Raw genomic sequence first — 15,655 nt, 5'->3', positions numbered from 1 at the left:
CCAGTTGTGGTGTTTCTCCTAAGAAAAACTTATTGTTGGCCATTAAGAGTGCTCCGCGGCCTACGGATAAGGATCAACTCAGGTCCTTCTTAGGACTTGTTGAATTTTATTCCAAATTTGTTCCTAGGTTTGCGAATATTTCTGAACCTTTGAGGGTTTTGTTACGGAAGGGAGCTAGATTTACGTGGCAGCAGTCACAAGATGATTCCTTTTGTCATATCAAAAATGAAATTTGCAATGCAGGGATTCTTTCTCCGTTTAATCCCTCTTGTAAGTCCTTCATAACTGTGGATGCTAGTCTCATTGGTGTTGGAGTGGTTTTTTCTCAGTTACAGGCTGGCACAGAGAAAACTATTGCTTTTGCGTCTAGGATGTTAACTCTAGCGGAAAGAAACTATTCTGTGATTGAGCGGGAGGCTCTTGCTGCGGCGTGGGGTGTGGAACACTTCAGGGTGTATTTGTGGGGTGTGAAATTTGTTATACGTACTGACCACAAGCCTTTGATGAACATTTTGTCAGCTGGGGGTGCTGGGAAGGGTCCCGCACGTTTAGCCAGATTCGCAGCCAGACTTCAAGAGTTTCTGTATGAGGTGGTTTTTATCCATGGATGGCGTAATGTTCAAGCGGATTGCTTGTCCCGTTTGCCTCTTGATTGGAAGTGTGTTGATGAAAACTTGTTGGTGGATTTGCATAATGAAGAAGCTGTGGCTTCTGTTGGTGATGTCTGTGGGGGTTCAATGGGTGTTTTCTCCAAGGCCCAGTGGGTGTCAGAAATGGAGAAAGATTCCATTTTGCAGGGTCTCATTGTTTTGATTAAGAATGGGGCTCCACGTGAGAGTTCAGTCCCGGTCTCTATCAGGCCTTATTGGAAAATTCTTGATGAATTGTCTGTGTCCTCTTCAAATATCATCATATGGGGTGATCGGTTTGTGCCTCCTTCTGGTCTCAGGTTACACATTTTCAATCTTGCGCATGAAGGTCATTTGGGCCAGGGTTTGATCACTAGGAGGATCAAACAAGAGTTTTGGTGGCCAGGCTTGGAAGGGCAGGTCAAAGGTTGGGTTCAAGCTTGTGGTGCTTGCAAAGACAGTGAGAAGAGGCTGAAGATTGGCAGTCAAAGCGTTATGGGTCATATAGTTGATCCTGGCAAACCTTGGTGCAATATTTCTTTGGATTTCATTGGTCCTTTTTCTGATTTGTGCGAAGATATGTGTTTTGCCATGGTGGTTGTGGATGTTCATTCGAGGTGGTTGTGTGTGGAATTCATGCGAGACATCACTACTAGGTCTACAATTTCTGTTCTTGAAGATCTTTTTATGCAGGAAGGAGTTCCTCAAATGATTTTGACTGATAACGGCACTCAATTAACGTCTAATGACATGAAGTGTTTCTTTGACAAATGGGGCGTTAAGCATTCTTGTACGTCTTTGTATAATCCCATGGGAAATGGTATTGTTGAAAGGACTAATAGAATGGTTAAAGGCACCATTCAATTGGCTTTAGCTAATGATTTACCTCCGAAGAAAATTGTTCTCGATATGGTGTGGGCCTATCGCACCACTGTTCATGGTGTCACAGCAAAATCTCCTTTTCAGGTCATGAGGGGACGTGTTCCTGGTTCTCAGTTAGTTCCTGGTTGGCTTAAGATTTGGATTTCCTCTGACGGTGAAAGTGTTGTCATTGGAGATAAGATTGAAGTTGGTGATTGGGTGAAAGTCAAGTCTGGTAGGGTTCGAGCTGGTTTGTCCAAGTTCAGGGGTCCTTATCGGGTGGTTAATGTTGGCAAGTTTTTTGGCATCCACGAGACCACAGTGCATCCACGAGGACACACGAGCCATAGAGAAGACACACATCATAACAGGATCCCTAGTTGATGTTCATGGTCATCTGCGTTTTGTCACCTACTAGGAACTCTACTGCTGTCTCACCCCTCGCAATTTTCGAGGTGATCCATACTTGAATGAATGAATGAATTAGGAGATTTATACAGCGTATGGCTACTTCAAAAAGTGTCCCCGCGCTAATGGGTGGATCCACAAGGTACACGCCCCTCCTGCCCCCCAAAAACAGGCCCTACTGAACTGCAGATAAAAGCCATGTTTTATGTTTTCTGTGGAATACAGTCTCAAACTTACCTTGTGATGTAGTGGTTATGGAGATGTAGATGCTGTGATATTTCTGTTGCATGCAATATAGAGATGGTCTACCCCTTAAAACTCAAAGAAGCAGAGGTGATGGTCCAACAAGGGCTACCAAGAGGAACCAGTGCATAAGCCAGGGACAGCTCAACATGGGACAAAGGCCACAACGGCACATGCTGCTTGCCACTCTTCACTGCCTGCAGGGCCTTGACCTTGGCTAGATGCAAGGGCTACCTGGCTGCATCACAACTTAATTCTTAAAGGAAGCTATGATCATGGCTGAAAACAAGCCAGTGTAGGACAACAGGTTTTGCAGCATCTGGGGCTGCTGTTGTAGGGTAGCACTTGCTGCTGATGAGATGCAAGGTTATCCTTGGCACCTAGGTAGGCTATCCGCCCACCCTTCCATGCCCACACCAGCCATGGCACACTTGCTTTATTCAGCAGGCTCCGATTGGCCAAGAAGTCACGCTAAAGACCCACGGATCCCAAGAACGCACAAGACACCAGAGGTGGTGACCTGTTCAGAGCTGTCTAGGGTAAGAAAGAAAAAAAGCCCATCTCTTGCTATGCAGATTCTTACGGCCGTTTTTCCACTGAGGTGCTTATGAAGAAGAAAAAATCCATACGTTACTGACAGGTGGAATAACCAATGGCTCATGTTTGTGGGTTGATTAATATGCAACCTATTGCAAGCAATGACAAATAGGAGCTGATCTGTTGCGCCTCTCTCGTGTATAGAGTGCATAATTGTATTGCCAAGCATTGGCAAAGCCAATAGATCTCACCTATGTTCAGCATGGCTGAAAGTTAGTGGCGTAGAAGAGAGTGGCATGGAGTGTCATAGAGTGAATGGTGAAGAGTGGAGTAGAGTGTTGAAGAGTGGAGTGGCATATTGTGCCATGTATTGAAGTGGCATAGAGAATAATTGAGTAGAGTATAATGGAGTGGCATAAAGTGGAGTGAACTGGTGTGGAGTTCATTGGCATAGAGTGGTGTAGTGTACAGTGGCATAGAGTGCTGCAGCATAGAATTCAGCAGCGTACAATGCAGTGACATAGATTAGATTGGCGAAAGTGGGTAGGAACACACTGCTTGCATATAACAGCGCCTTTACCCCAAAGCGTCTTTGTAGTTGTAGTTCAGATTTTCACACAAAGTTCATGTTATTTTTCAGCTAAGGCTGTCTTTTGAAATTGTATCTCGAGACGCCAGTGTTGCGGGATTCCTCCCCCATCAGTAGAGAATTTATGCGGGTTGCTGGTCATGCTGCCAATTTTCTCAGGTATATTCTCACTCATAGCTTTCAGGCATTCCAAAGCAATGTGTACCTACCCACTTTCACTTAGATTAGATTGGCCCCTTCTCTGCCACGGTTATAAGTACTTAACCCCTTTTGCGTTCCTGACGAGCTCAGCCCGTCAGAAGTTACACCGCTGATACGCTCATGACGAGCTGAGCTCGTCATGTAACGCGGCTTTTCTAAAAACGCAGCACGCAGCGGGAAAACCGCTAGCGCGCATGCGGTTAAGCATAGACTTTTGTTAGGCGCTACATAAAACGAGACATACGCATTGTTTGCTGTGGTCGTGTTAGCCCTCTCTTTCCATGGATAGTACAAATGCCTTTTCAGAGTCAGTGTCAGACAGTATCTGTTGTCTGCTGGCTTCTCCGCTCCTGGTGCTTGGAGCACACTTGTGGAGGGTTTAGTCAGAAGGTTAGGTATGTAATCATGGCCGGGCTGGCCGTTGTGGGCATTGGCGTTTCCCTGGGAGGCTGGAAGGGTGGGGCCGGTTTTGCAGCAATCCTGCAATAGCGGCTCCCAGTAACAAAAGAAGATAATGGCTCACACTTGCCTCCTTATCCTCCAGGGTGCTGGTCCATCAAAATTGCCAGTGCTGCTTTGGGTTCCCGGCCCTATATGTAATGATCGGAATGTGGTCAATGTATAAAGCTCGTGAGAAAAATGTTGGGGTGATTTCTCACCTCAAATCATGAGGTGATAAGAAAAAATCTAGTGTATTTGACAAAAACACAACTATGTGTAATGCACGTGTTTCTAATCGTGCAATAGAAATGAACGTAGCAGTTGCTTACCAGCCTTTCATACATTATCTTGCTAGGCTGTGAACATGGTCGTTGACACACATTTTATGAAATTTTATGTTAGGTATTATTATGTTATGTTATAAAAAGTTTGTAGCACTCCCATAAAATGTTTGTAGCGCTCCCTCCTCCGTTTTTAATGGTTTATTAATGTTCCTTGCAGTAATTAACCCGATACATGGTTAGTCAACACAGGATTACTTTCCTAAGGGCCATATGGTCTTGTGATTTCCGTCCTGGACAGGTGTCTATATTTTAAATTCCTCAAATTGAATTGTGCTGCCTGGTCGTGAGAGCTGTGTCTCGTTTTAGACCAATGCATACTTCCTCTTCCGGTTTGGGCACTGGGCTGTGGTCTGACTGTTCAATGTCTTCCTTGTCTTTGTAATTTGCATGATACCCCAAACGTAGGCCTGCCAAGTAATATATTCCTTCTGGCTTCCCCACGTGCTAGGCACTATGGAGAGATTTGGGCTGTAAAGTGTGGTTGAATGAGCATAAATATTAGCTTAAGTGCATATCAACACAGCTCTAAATGGTGTAAGGCGAGAAAAACAGAAAGGTGTGGAAAAAGAGAACCAGCAGGCCCCAATACATTAGTCTGAAACTGATGTAACTTCAAATGTACCGAAACTGTGCCTTGTGTTGAGTGTGGTGATGAGAGCCGGAAGGTGTAAGATCAGTCCTATGTAGAGACAAGCGCAGGTGAGCTCCTTGTACATGGGGATGTTGTAGTGTTTTGTAGTGTTTTAAATTGATTCCATATTATATTTTAACCATCATTGGATTACATATAAGTGTGCCAACCAACCATCTTGTGCGTTGTGTAGTTCAGGCTTTAAGTTGTTGGTTTAGCTGCCATTTACCACCAGTTGCATCAATAGCTCTGTGTGCCCCTTCCTCACTGCCTTAAGAAGATGATGCCACCTGAAGCGCCCCACGCTCTCTCAGCTAACATGGTCCTATAATATCTCCTGTGTTCCAAAACAGCGCCTATGCTGTTGGGACAGTACTTTCCTTTGCACCTGCTTTCTTTTCTTTCCATTCTTCAGTGATTAATTTGTAAAAAATAATAATAATAATTGCCAGGACTCTTGTCAGGAGACCACTGTAGCTTGCACCATACATTGCCCCTTGCAGGACAGCCAATGACAGTACAAACGCAACTATTAACCATCACACTCCTACAATTGTGACACTTCAGACTATTCTAGGCCCCCAAAGCTATAAGAATGGCTTGAGGGCAGTTAATAGTCATTTTAATGTAAATTGACCGTTGTTGTGGTCATCTCAGACAGTGCCACGTTGTGGCAGACTGTCACAATCGCCAGTGTTGACAATGAAGTGCTGGTGCCCCGAACTGGAAAGCACTGGATCAAATGAAGCACCACTATTCTTGAACCTTTTTAGGTCTCGCCCTGCGATTGCAGGCCAAAGGCCTGCTGTCGCAGAGCGAGACTATTGTTATCATTCCGGCTTTCAAGGACTCAAAGGGAGCCGGAGAGGACAACAGACTGTCACGCGCACGCAGCAGCAGCAGCAGCCTGCCGGGATCAGGTCGCGCGCATCAACAGGCTCTTCACAACACATGCACAACACACATACAGCCCCCCCACGCATACACACACACATACATACATACATACAGAACCCCCCCGCATACACACACGCACGCACACACATACACAGAGAACCCCCGGCGCTTACACACACATCCCTTACCTCGTCTCGGCGTCTTCGCGCTCCCTTGCCCCCGCTCCTCTGGTGCGCGCGCACCACTAGTTTCGATTCCCGCGTCGGCTCCTCAGCCAATCAGGAGGCAGTACTCCTTTTAGACATGCTCCCTCTCTGGTCCGCTATCATTTCTAACTGCAGGGTGCGTCGTGGCCCCAGCAATTGGTGACAGCACTTAGAACTCGAAAACTCTCGAGGACCATCTGCAACAACACTCTCATTCAAAAGACCCCTCTAGCTCTCACCTTCGTTCAACAGCGACCGGCTCGATGCCCTTCACAAGCAGCAGCAGAAGAAACAGAGACCGCCTCCCACAACGGAAGTACAGGCGAACTCCCGCCCCTATACACGGCAGGGTTCAGAAAGAGAGCACTGCACCGATTGGTTCAAAACCTGTCAATCAAACAGAAAACAAACACTGTAAAACCCTTCATTTATTCGTTCCCAAAAATATAGTCTTTTCGAGAGCATGTAAAAAATGTGACACGATACTTTGCGCGAGAATAATGGAGGCATGTACAATTTAATTTTGAAAATGAAGGTGGTAAAAAGCCCTACTACGTTTATGTGTTCGCATAAGGAGGTGTTTAACGAATTTCATTTTCTTTAAAACAAGTTTCTTGTCCATTGGCGAAAAGTCACTTTTCTAATTTAAAGAAACCGGCCTATTCCAATGTGGCCGCGCAATTCTTAGCACAGTTCTTACTCTATTGCTTGCGTACTAGTCTTTTGATTCTCACAGGAAATAGTTCCTGTGACCTGCCTACCAAAGTGTTTCCGGGTTGACGTACATGTGGATGTTTGTGGCTGTCCTCCTGATGCTAGAACGGCTATTAGTAGACCCAACTGCTCGCCCGTGAGGAGCAACCAGAGGAAAACCAGACAGTAAGTCTACTTTTGTTGCCCTCTCTACTCGATCAAGTTTCCAATCTTCAAAACTAAAGAAGACACGTGAAATGAGACTTTTTCAAGGTGGTGTTTGGCTTTATGGCAAAAGTTTTCAAACATTTTTGTTCTGAACACCTCTAAACAAAATGTTTTGAATTTGGGTCCCCTAAGAAACATAATGGCAAGGGTTGGTTAAGCGGGAAGAACAGGACTTAGCGCAGTTATGAGTCTTTTCAGATCATTACATTTGACCTGTAGCACAAAATGCACAGTATTTGTTAGACTTATACAAGAGCAAATACATCGAACAAAAAAATATAGTGACCAGAAATCAGAGTCTCCATAATTGGGGCGTTGTAAGCCACACACACTCCTGGGCATGCAATGCCAGCTACTGAACTGATGATACCTGCAGCCGTGATTATCAGCCTTTCTCCTCTGCCTCTTTCATTACTCTTCTTTCACCCCTTGCCCCAAAGACGGACAGTCCTATTTGTGACGTAGTCGTGTAAAGTAGACTCGAAAGGTAATTTAAGGATATATTGGAGGGCAAGCCAGTTACACCCAATGCCTAGTGGTATCACCTCCAACTGTCAGTACCTGCTCTCTTACATTACCACGTTCCAGAACCTGTGGCCTCATGTTACCAGAATACAGGTAACCTATATGCCACAAGTGGGCCCCTTGGACACCTGGGTCCCAGTGGTAATGCACCTGCTGCATTAATGATAGCTACTTCTTGAGAAAGGGGAGTTTCTTCTGACATGTTAAAAAACGTAAGCCCCCATCTTGCCCTACCCATCATCCTAGGCCCAAACTAAGGTGTTCCCTCTGCTTCAATATTCTTCATCCTGGGGCTCTTGCTCCCAGGTGCAAAGCTACGCTGGCTCAGCAACGGTGAGTTGGGCCCTAGTGCAAGCAAGGAAGGATAGTTAAAAAAAAAATTTGCGTTTTGTCAGTCCTTCGTACACCTGGGTCCCAATGCCACTGCGCCTGCACCATCTGTCTCCTCTTCTCACTTCTGTGGGACATCCCTCCTGAATGTAATCCCTTTACTTTAGAAGAATCAGCTAACTCCTTTGCCAGAAACTTTGTTCATAGCACCATCCATTATTTCTTCCACTAAAACACCTAAAAACACACATAGATGTTTTCAGTGCTAAAAGTTTGGATATATTGTTCAAGCACCCACTTCTGAATATGTTATCATCCTACGCCCATTAAGATTTTTTTAAACATAAAACAGTTTTGGAAATGCTATGGCTGCTATCAGAGAGGCACACTGTGTGATCTTGAACATGTCGCTGCAGCACCTCGACTTTTTTCCCTGCAGACAGACTATATGAACACTTCCTTTAGATACAGAATCTGCCTCTCCCCTGTTGACCATTGATTAGACCAGTTAGGCAGCGCGCACCAACTAACTAATAGCCTCTCAGAGCTATGTGTAATGTAAGCCTCGCTTGAAGGATGAAAAGCGGAGCCAGCCCTGCAGGGATTCCTGCCTGAGATTTGAAGGATCTCCAGCGACACTTAACCCCCCAGCGCCAATATTTACACTCAAAAGGCCTGCTTTAGAAATCATCCAGGGGGAGCTAGTCCTGACTTTGACAACACTGGCAAGAGATTGTTTGAGACTTAAGTCCTGTGCATGAAAGGGTGTCTGACTACAGCCTTGTGGGCAGACATATAATTTATTGGCTACACAGCGTGTTCGCAGTGACTTGTTTTATTTTATTTACATGAAATCACAGCTGCTGTGCGTCTCTAGCAACTTAATGGATTTTTTAAAGCTGGTATTTACCTCTATGTTTCTTTATTTTGTATATTGCCATGCAAACTCCTGCACGTATGTAATGTTTCCCAATATTCATTTTCCCATAGTTTATGTTCCCAGGAGACTCACCCTCACACACTCTGCACCCTCACACACTCTGCACCCTCACACACTATGCACCCTAACACACTCTGCACCCTCACACACTCTGCACCCTCACACTCTGCACCCTCACACACTCTGCACCCTCACACACTCTGCACTCTCACACACTCTGCACTCTCACACACTCTGCACTCTCACACACTCTGCACTCTCACACACTCTGCACCCTCACACACTCTGCACCCTCACACACTCTGCACCCTCACACACACACTGCACCCTCACACACACACACTGCACCCTCACACACACACACTGCACCCTCACACACACACACTGCACCCTCACACACACACTGCACCCTTTTTATTTGTAATATCAATACATCTAAGTCACGTAAATACAACACATATTGCATTACAAATGCTATAGGTGTCACATTTGCGAAAGTTAAAACTTTTGGCATTGTAAATGACAAAGCTATTTTCGCTATTTTCAAAACCAACACATAAATAAAAAATGTGTCATTTACAATACCAATAGCTCAAACTTTCCTAATGCGAGACCTATTGCATTGCAAATGCTTGTTTAATTGTATTAGTCAGTCGTGTGTATTTAAACTATGATTTCAGGTTCCAGTAATTCAAAGTCAATAGCTCCCTTTCTTTGCTTGAATAGGAATGATATGTTTTCAATGATATGTATTAATATTTTTTTTTAAAAGGGTGTCTACGTTCTACTGCCTGCTAGGAAGCACCCATGCAGAACAATGAAATGATTTGAGTAGTGTATTGTGTTTTTTTCCTTTAACATTTTCAAAGCAAGCCTATAGCTGACATACTTGGACAGCAGTATAATGTTTACTTCTTTTTTCTGCTGTGCCATATGTTTGCAATATAAAAAACATAACAACCATCTCACCAGCTTGACAAGGCTGCACATACTGGTTTTGCCAATGCTTAGGTATGTTTTTTAATTACGTGATGTTGCTGAGAACTAACAAATACACGGGTCCGAACTTATAAGTATCCCTTACTGCACTAATATGGCTATTGGAAATCTGTGAAGGCAGTAGAGAGAACCGAATGTGATGTTCATAGAGGAGCGAGGGTGATGTCCAGTTCTTTTTCTAAAGCTATAGAACTCTGATTTACCCTTTTCATGGTTCATCAGCACTTGTAATTCTGCTCAGGGTCCTGTAACATGCTGCTAGCTAGTTCTGGTACCAGGAGTAGAAACATTCCAAGTCAATTGTGGCAATACAATTTCCGTGTACACATCAACACACAGCGATGTAAGGTGGAAAGGTATTGGATGCACGTTTGATATCGTAGGTAGTCGTGGCCGAGCGGTTAAGGCGATGGACTTGAAATCCATTGGGGTCTCCCCGCGCAGGTTCGAATCCTGCCGACTACGGTATATATATTTTTTTTTTTTAGGGCTATTATAAAAATTGTGGGAAAATATTTACTAGTACGACCGAAAAGCATGCGTTTAGTTCATTTCGACATATGGCTTTGAAGTATATATTTATAATGCTGACTGTTTCTTGTGGCTATAGTCCTAAACATGGCGGACAACGCACATTTCATTTGAGTACTATCAACGGCTCTGTACGATTGGAAAAACGAGGAAGAGATACATAAAAAACAAATTATCTTGAGTAATTCCTAGTTCGTTTCAGAAATTATTAATATTTTCCCCGTTTACAAAAAAAAAACGTATGGCAGCGGTGGGATTCGAACCCACGCCTCCGGAGAGACTGGAGCCTTAATCCAGCGCCTTAGACCGCTCGGCCACGCTACCTGCATGATCTCTAATCGCGTTTCCCTCTACTCGATCACTGTTCAATGTGACTAATGCATTCTACATATATTTATTGTTGCAAGAGGTGCAGTGTAGCTAGTTTCACCAATGAAAATTAAGAGGAGTACGGCAGCGACGACCTTACGCAAGGAATCCGATCGGTTTCTTGCGCACAGTCGTTACTGAACATTGTCTGTTTTATCCATTTCAATTCACAGACATATTTTCAGATGAAGGTAAGTAGGTGACAAATAAGCCATGATGGTCTTTCTATTCTCCATCGCAATTTTGCAGGACAGTAGGGCAATTGCATGGTGGCCAGGTGAGCAAAGGCACACCTTCAGACACATTACAAATAATAATACATGGAATTGAAGCAGGGAAAAAAAGATTTAAACGGATGAAAAATAATGACACATGAAGGAAAGAAAAGCTATCGACGAGGATGGGATTCGAACCCACGCGTGCAGAGCACAATGGATTAGCAGTCCATCGCCTTAACCACTCGGCCACCTCGTCAGATGACACCATTGACCTCCTTGTTGTACCTAGATGCTAAAAAACAGACCGCATGTGTGTTGTGCTTTTGAAATAAATGTGCTTTTCACCAAAACACAACCGAAAACAAATCTGTAAAACAATGTGCCATCTCAGGGCTCCTTCCAACCTTTCCATGTTAGGAGCAGCGCAGATTGGAGAGTAAAGAGGGGAGCAATAGCACTCATGAGGTTGTGACACTGATTACAGGGGCTGAGTTACACTGTTTTTGAGAACAAGGCATATTAATCATAATTTCAAACCGTCAAAGCCAATAGGTCTTGCCTATGAGAGGTATTGGCTTTGTCAATGTTTTCTAGCCATGTTGCAGCGCAGCCCAACTACTGTGCAGCATGCCTGAAGGTTAAAACAAATATAAAAAGCACAATGACACAGTGTACCACGCCGCGAGGTACCGACGGACAGAGCGGGGCCTCATTCTCCGAGCAGTTGCCGGGTGAGGTGAGGCTATCTTCCCACGCAGAGTTGGGGAAGACTTCTTCTAACACCTGCACCAATCGGGAGGACATGGTAGGATGGTCCCAGTGACCACTTGTATGACTCTTGATAACCTTAGTATGGTCTGTTAGATTCTTTGTTGTTTCCTATTGTGCCCTTATGATAGTGTAATTTGCAGTAGCATATATATGAGCTTGGCCCTGACGAATGCCGGTGAACATCCACCTTACAGCAGAAACATGTTGGCCCTATCTACTACCAAGCAAATTAGACAGTGATTTTTTCACACTGTCCTCACACTGTTTTTTAGACTGACGTCTAGGTGAACACTAATACATTTTCACCGTTTGCCTCGACAGTCATTTTAACCCACATCACTTTAATTTTCTTGCACTGCACTCATCAGCTCCACCATTGGTAAGGACACTTGCTGTGACCGGACTATGGCCTAGTGATACGAAGCCAAAATACATCTGGGCTTCAGTACACAGACCTAGTTCAAGATGTCCTACATGATGAGGCTCCGCCATGTGGGTGGGCTGATAGGACTCAAACTGTCATGTTGAGTGCCACTTTATCTTGTGATAACTGATGTATTGCACCTTGGTGTGCTAAGTCCAGTGATAGTCTAAGCGTTTCAGCCTTTTCCGACCTTCAGGTTTCTTTGTTGTTTACTTAGTGGGGCAACGCCCCCAATGGACGAACCGCCACTTTACTTATAAAATTGTCTGTATTTCACTCCTTTTTGAAGGTCGGCATTTACTTTGGGTATTTTGAATTGAAAGCCTGTGAATGCAAGGTGCTACACTCTGCGCTGACATCAGCCACAGAGGCAAGTGCCAGTGATGTCACATTAGAGTGTTCAGTAGAAGACTCACTGCATGTCAGTTAGTGAAAGTTGGGGAGATGTTGGGAAGAGCGCAGGAGGTTCAGGCCCCCAGGGCCCTTTCAGGTACCCTCAGGAGGCACAGACGCGAAAGACTTCACGCATTCCATAGGAAGAGGTTGGTTCGAGGCTCACATTTTCACTGTGGAATGGACTGGGCCACCCATTCAAGGCACATAGCACAGGCCCCTGCGGCACATGGGGCCCCCAACCTCTTAGGGGGCCCCATTCTCCCCAAGACCAATGACTGTCTGTGAAATATGGGAGATGCAGGGATCCCCTCATCTTATTCTGCAGGAGAACCCCATCATTTTGCGTTATACCACTGACACATTGCAACAGCGGTGTGAGAGTGAGAGGCAGATGAGCTCTCAGTCACCCTTCCTTCAGTAACCATGTGTTGATCATCTATTTGTTCTGGTGCACCAGTTAAAACACAGTGAGTGAGGGGCATGTGGGAGGCCATAGGGTGACAGAGTCACTAGTCAGTTGTTACTAGTTATTCAGAGCAAAGTCTAAAGTGATTTAGGTCAATCTAGCAGGAGTGTTCTGCAAGTCCCAGGCTGCATCTGATGTTCGCTGACTATCTCAGCTATCCATATTATTGTATTGTATTGTAATTGCATTTATATAGCGCTTACTACCCCTCACGAGGCGTCGTAGTGCTTTTTCGGCGAGTAGCACGCTACTCCAGGACCCATAGAGGATTAGTGTTGAATGAGTATTGTGAAACATGCAAGTACATTTTAAGTGGTGGATAGGTTAGTCAGTTATTTGGATTTGGAATGATAGCAGAAGGATGGAGGAGGAAAAAGGTTTGTATTTATATAGCGCTTGTTGACGCACGCTATTCAGGAAACACATTTATTTTATTTTATTTATTTATTTCATTTATAGAGCGCACTGTCACCTGGCAAGCATCTTGGCACTAGCAATTCAGAGTATAAAATCAAAAGAGCATAAAAAAGTGCCCCAGTGCCGTCAACCAGCTTGGTCTTAGGAAACAGCCATGTTTTTAGTCGCCTTCTAAAAAGAAAAAGGTCACTAACTTGTCTAAGCTCCAATGGGAGTGCATTCCAAAGCCTAGCAGCTGCAACCCCAAAAGATCTGACTTTCCTAAATCTAGGTACCTTCACCAGACTCGCCAGTGAGGAACGAAGAGTTCTCACGGGGACGTACCACTCAAACATTCTTTGCAACGAGACGGGCCCCAGCCCATGCAGGGCTTTAAACACCAGGCAAAGAGACTTAAACTGAACTCTCTGTCTCAAAGGGAGCCAATGCAGCTCCGCCAAGGCCGCGGAAGAAGAAGACCTTCTGGGCCAGCCTAGCGCTAACTAGGCCGCCGTAGATTGAATCCTCTGCAATCTATCAAGAAGGAAGTCCGGAGATTCAAGTAGCAAGGCGTTACAATAGTCTAGTCGACTAAGAATAGTACTACGTGCTACTAATGCACGCGCAGAAGGGGGTGGCAAAGGGAAAATCTTCCGCAATGATCTAATAATGGCTAAGCAACAGCTAATGTTTTCGTCACCTGAGCCTCCATAGTCAGTTTGGTGTCAAACATAACGCCCAAATTGCGAACCGTCTTTACCGGCCGTACAACGGCCGAGGGTTACTGGGTATCACGGAGGGAATCCTATCCAAGGTGCAGTAGAGCACCTCCATCTTACAAGCATTAAATTGAAGCGAGTTTTTCTTCAACCAAAGCGCCGTATCATGCAAGCAGCTATGAAACACTTCCAATGAAGTCGACTGATCTCCTTCAAGGGAAAAGAACAGCTGCGTATCATCAGCATAATTTACGATATTAATATTATGATGTTTGATGACCGTGATCAGGGGTTTCATATAAATATTGACTAAAATGGGGCTGATGGCCGAGCCTTGTGGAACATCATGCAGGATATTGGTATACGCAGATTGATAAGGGGAGAGACACTGCTTGCTGTCTGCCCCGTAAAAAAGACTGGAACCACCAGTGGCGGCTGGTGATCCCTGAAAGTGGTGAGGTGTAATACTTGTCAATGGTTCCCCTCATAACTTTCAAAAATTGCCTTGGGTGCCTTAACATACAAAAGCACCCATACACTAACACTGATTCTTTCACACAAACGCACATGCACACACACTTTCCTAATCACTGACCCCCTATCACAACCATTGGTATTCAGGGGCTCTGATCTGAACTCCTAGGGTACAGTTGTTCTGCTTTAATAGCGCAGCAAGAGCAGCTGCACCAGGGCTTCTACGCCAGGGTGCCACTGCACCAGCTGTACCATTGATAAAGGCACCTCTGACTCACTCCCACTCCTTTTCAATCACCCTCTCACAGACTCATTGTAACTCCCACTACTTTACTCACTACCACGCTTTCCCTTACTCGCGCTCCCTCATTGATTCTCACTCTCATTGACACTCTCAAACACTACGCTTAATCTCATTCTCTCTCTCTCAATCAAACACACTTTTACTCGCACACGCACCTAGAAACAAGACTGAATTATTTTTTTATTAAACTTTCTTCTTTTTCTGGTTGCTCAGAGGCTCAATGGCGCAGCAGATGAGAAATTAAATCTTGTGCTGGAAACTGGAACCGGCAAACCATGATTCTTAACCAGGAGTCAGACCAAGCAGCAGGGCCAGGTCTCAGAGACATGAACACTGCTAAATAAATATTAAGAGTGTAATAGAATCATTTACAGTGGCTCAGTGGTTTCATAGGTGGGTCCAGGCTATGCTCTGGACCCCCTGAAGAGGATTCACACCAGTTGTTTCCAAGGGTACAGCACTACTGCCATCTACCCTATTTCTAGGTTCGATTTTGGGGGAGCTTGCACTGATTTTTCCCATATTGTGCCTGTGTTAGGTATTGGTAAAAACATTTTCACTAAAGAGAAAAAAAAGAAAAGTTCTGTGGCATACCCATCCATACACACATTGCATCAAAAAGATCTGAATCTACACCAAGCTCCCTTTACTTTCAAATTAACATTCACAAACCACTTCTAAACCTAACAGAAAACAATCCTCTTTTAATCATATACCATGAAACACTACTCACAACAGACACAACCAATTAGTGCAATATGCAATGCTGGGCAAAAGGTCGCTCAGAATAAACAAGCAGTACTGTGCCATACCAACAGCATAAAGCACTACACAAATGCCCATAAAACAAAACAGCCAAACGGACTAACATCGCCACAAATAAAG

At 44.6% G+C, this 15,655-nt stretch overlaps 3 non-coding genes across 3 annotated transcripts; 1 reads left to right on the top strand and 2 right to left on the bottom strand.

Annotated features, from left to right (window-relative positions):
* Positions 1-10,085: 10,085 nt before the first annotated feature.
* On the top strand, positions 10,086-10,167 carry TRNAS-UGA (transfer RNA serine (anticodon UGA)). The gene has a single exon. It is a non-coding gene; the product is annotated as a tRNA-Ser (tRNA).
* Positions 10,168-10,475: 308 nt separating this feature from the next.
* Positions 10,476-10,557, bottom strand: TRNAL-AAG (transfer RNA leucine (anticodon AAG)). Its single transcript has one exon. It is a non-coding gene; the product is annotated as a tRNA-Leu (tRNA).
* Positions 10,558-10,994: 437 nt separating this feature from the next.
* Positions 10,995-11,076, bottom strand: TRNAS-GCU (transfer RNA serine (anticodon GCU)). Its single transcript has one exon. It is a non-coding gene; the product is annotated as a tRNA-Ser (tRNA).
* Between the last annotated feature and the right edge of the window lie 4,579 nt (positions 11,077-15,655).

This window comes from Lissotriton helveticus, chromosome 12, assembly GCF_964261635.1.
Source record: "Lissotriton helveticus chromosome 12, aLisHel1.1, whole genome shotgun sequence".
In the NCBI taxonomy this organism is placed as follows: Eukaryota; Metazoa; Chordata; class Amphibia; order Caudata; family Salamandridae; genus Lissotriton; species Lissotriton helveticus.
The sequence above is the reverse complement of the archived record's forward strand: the minus strand, read 5'-3'. Positions and strand labels throughout refer to the sequence as shown.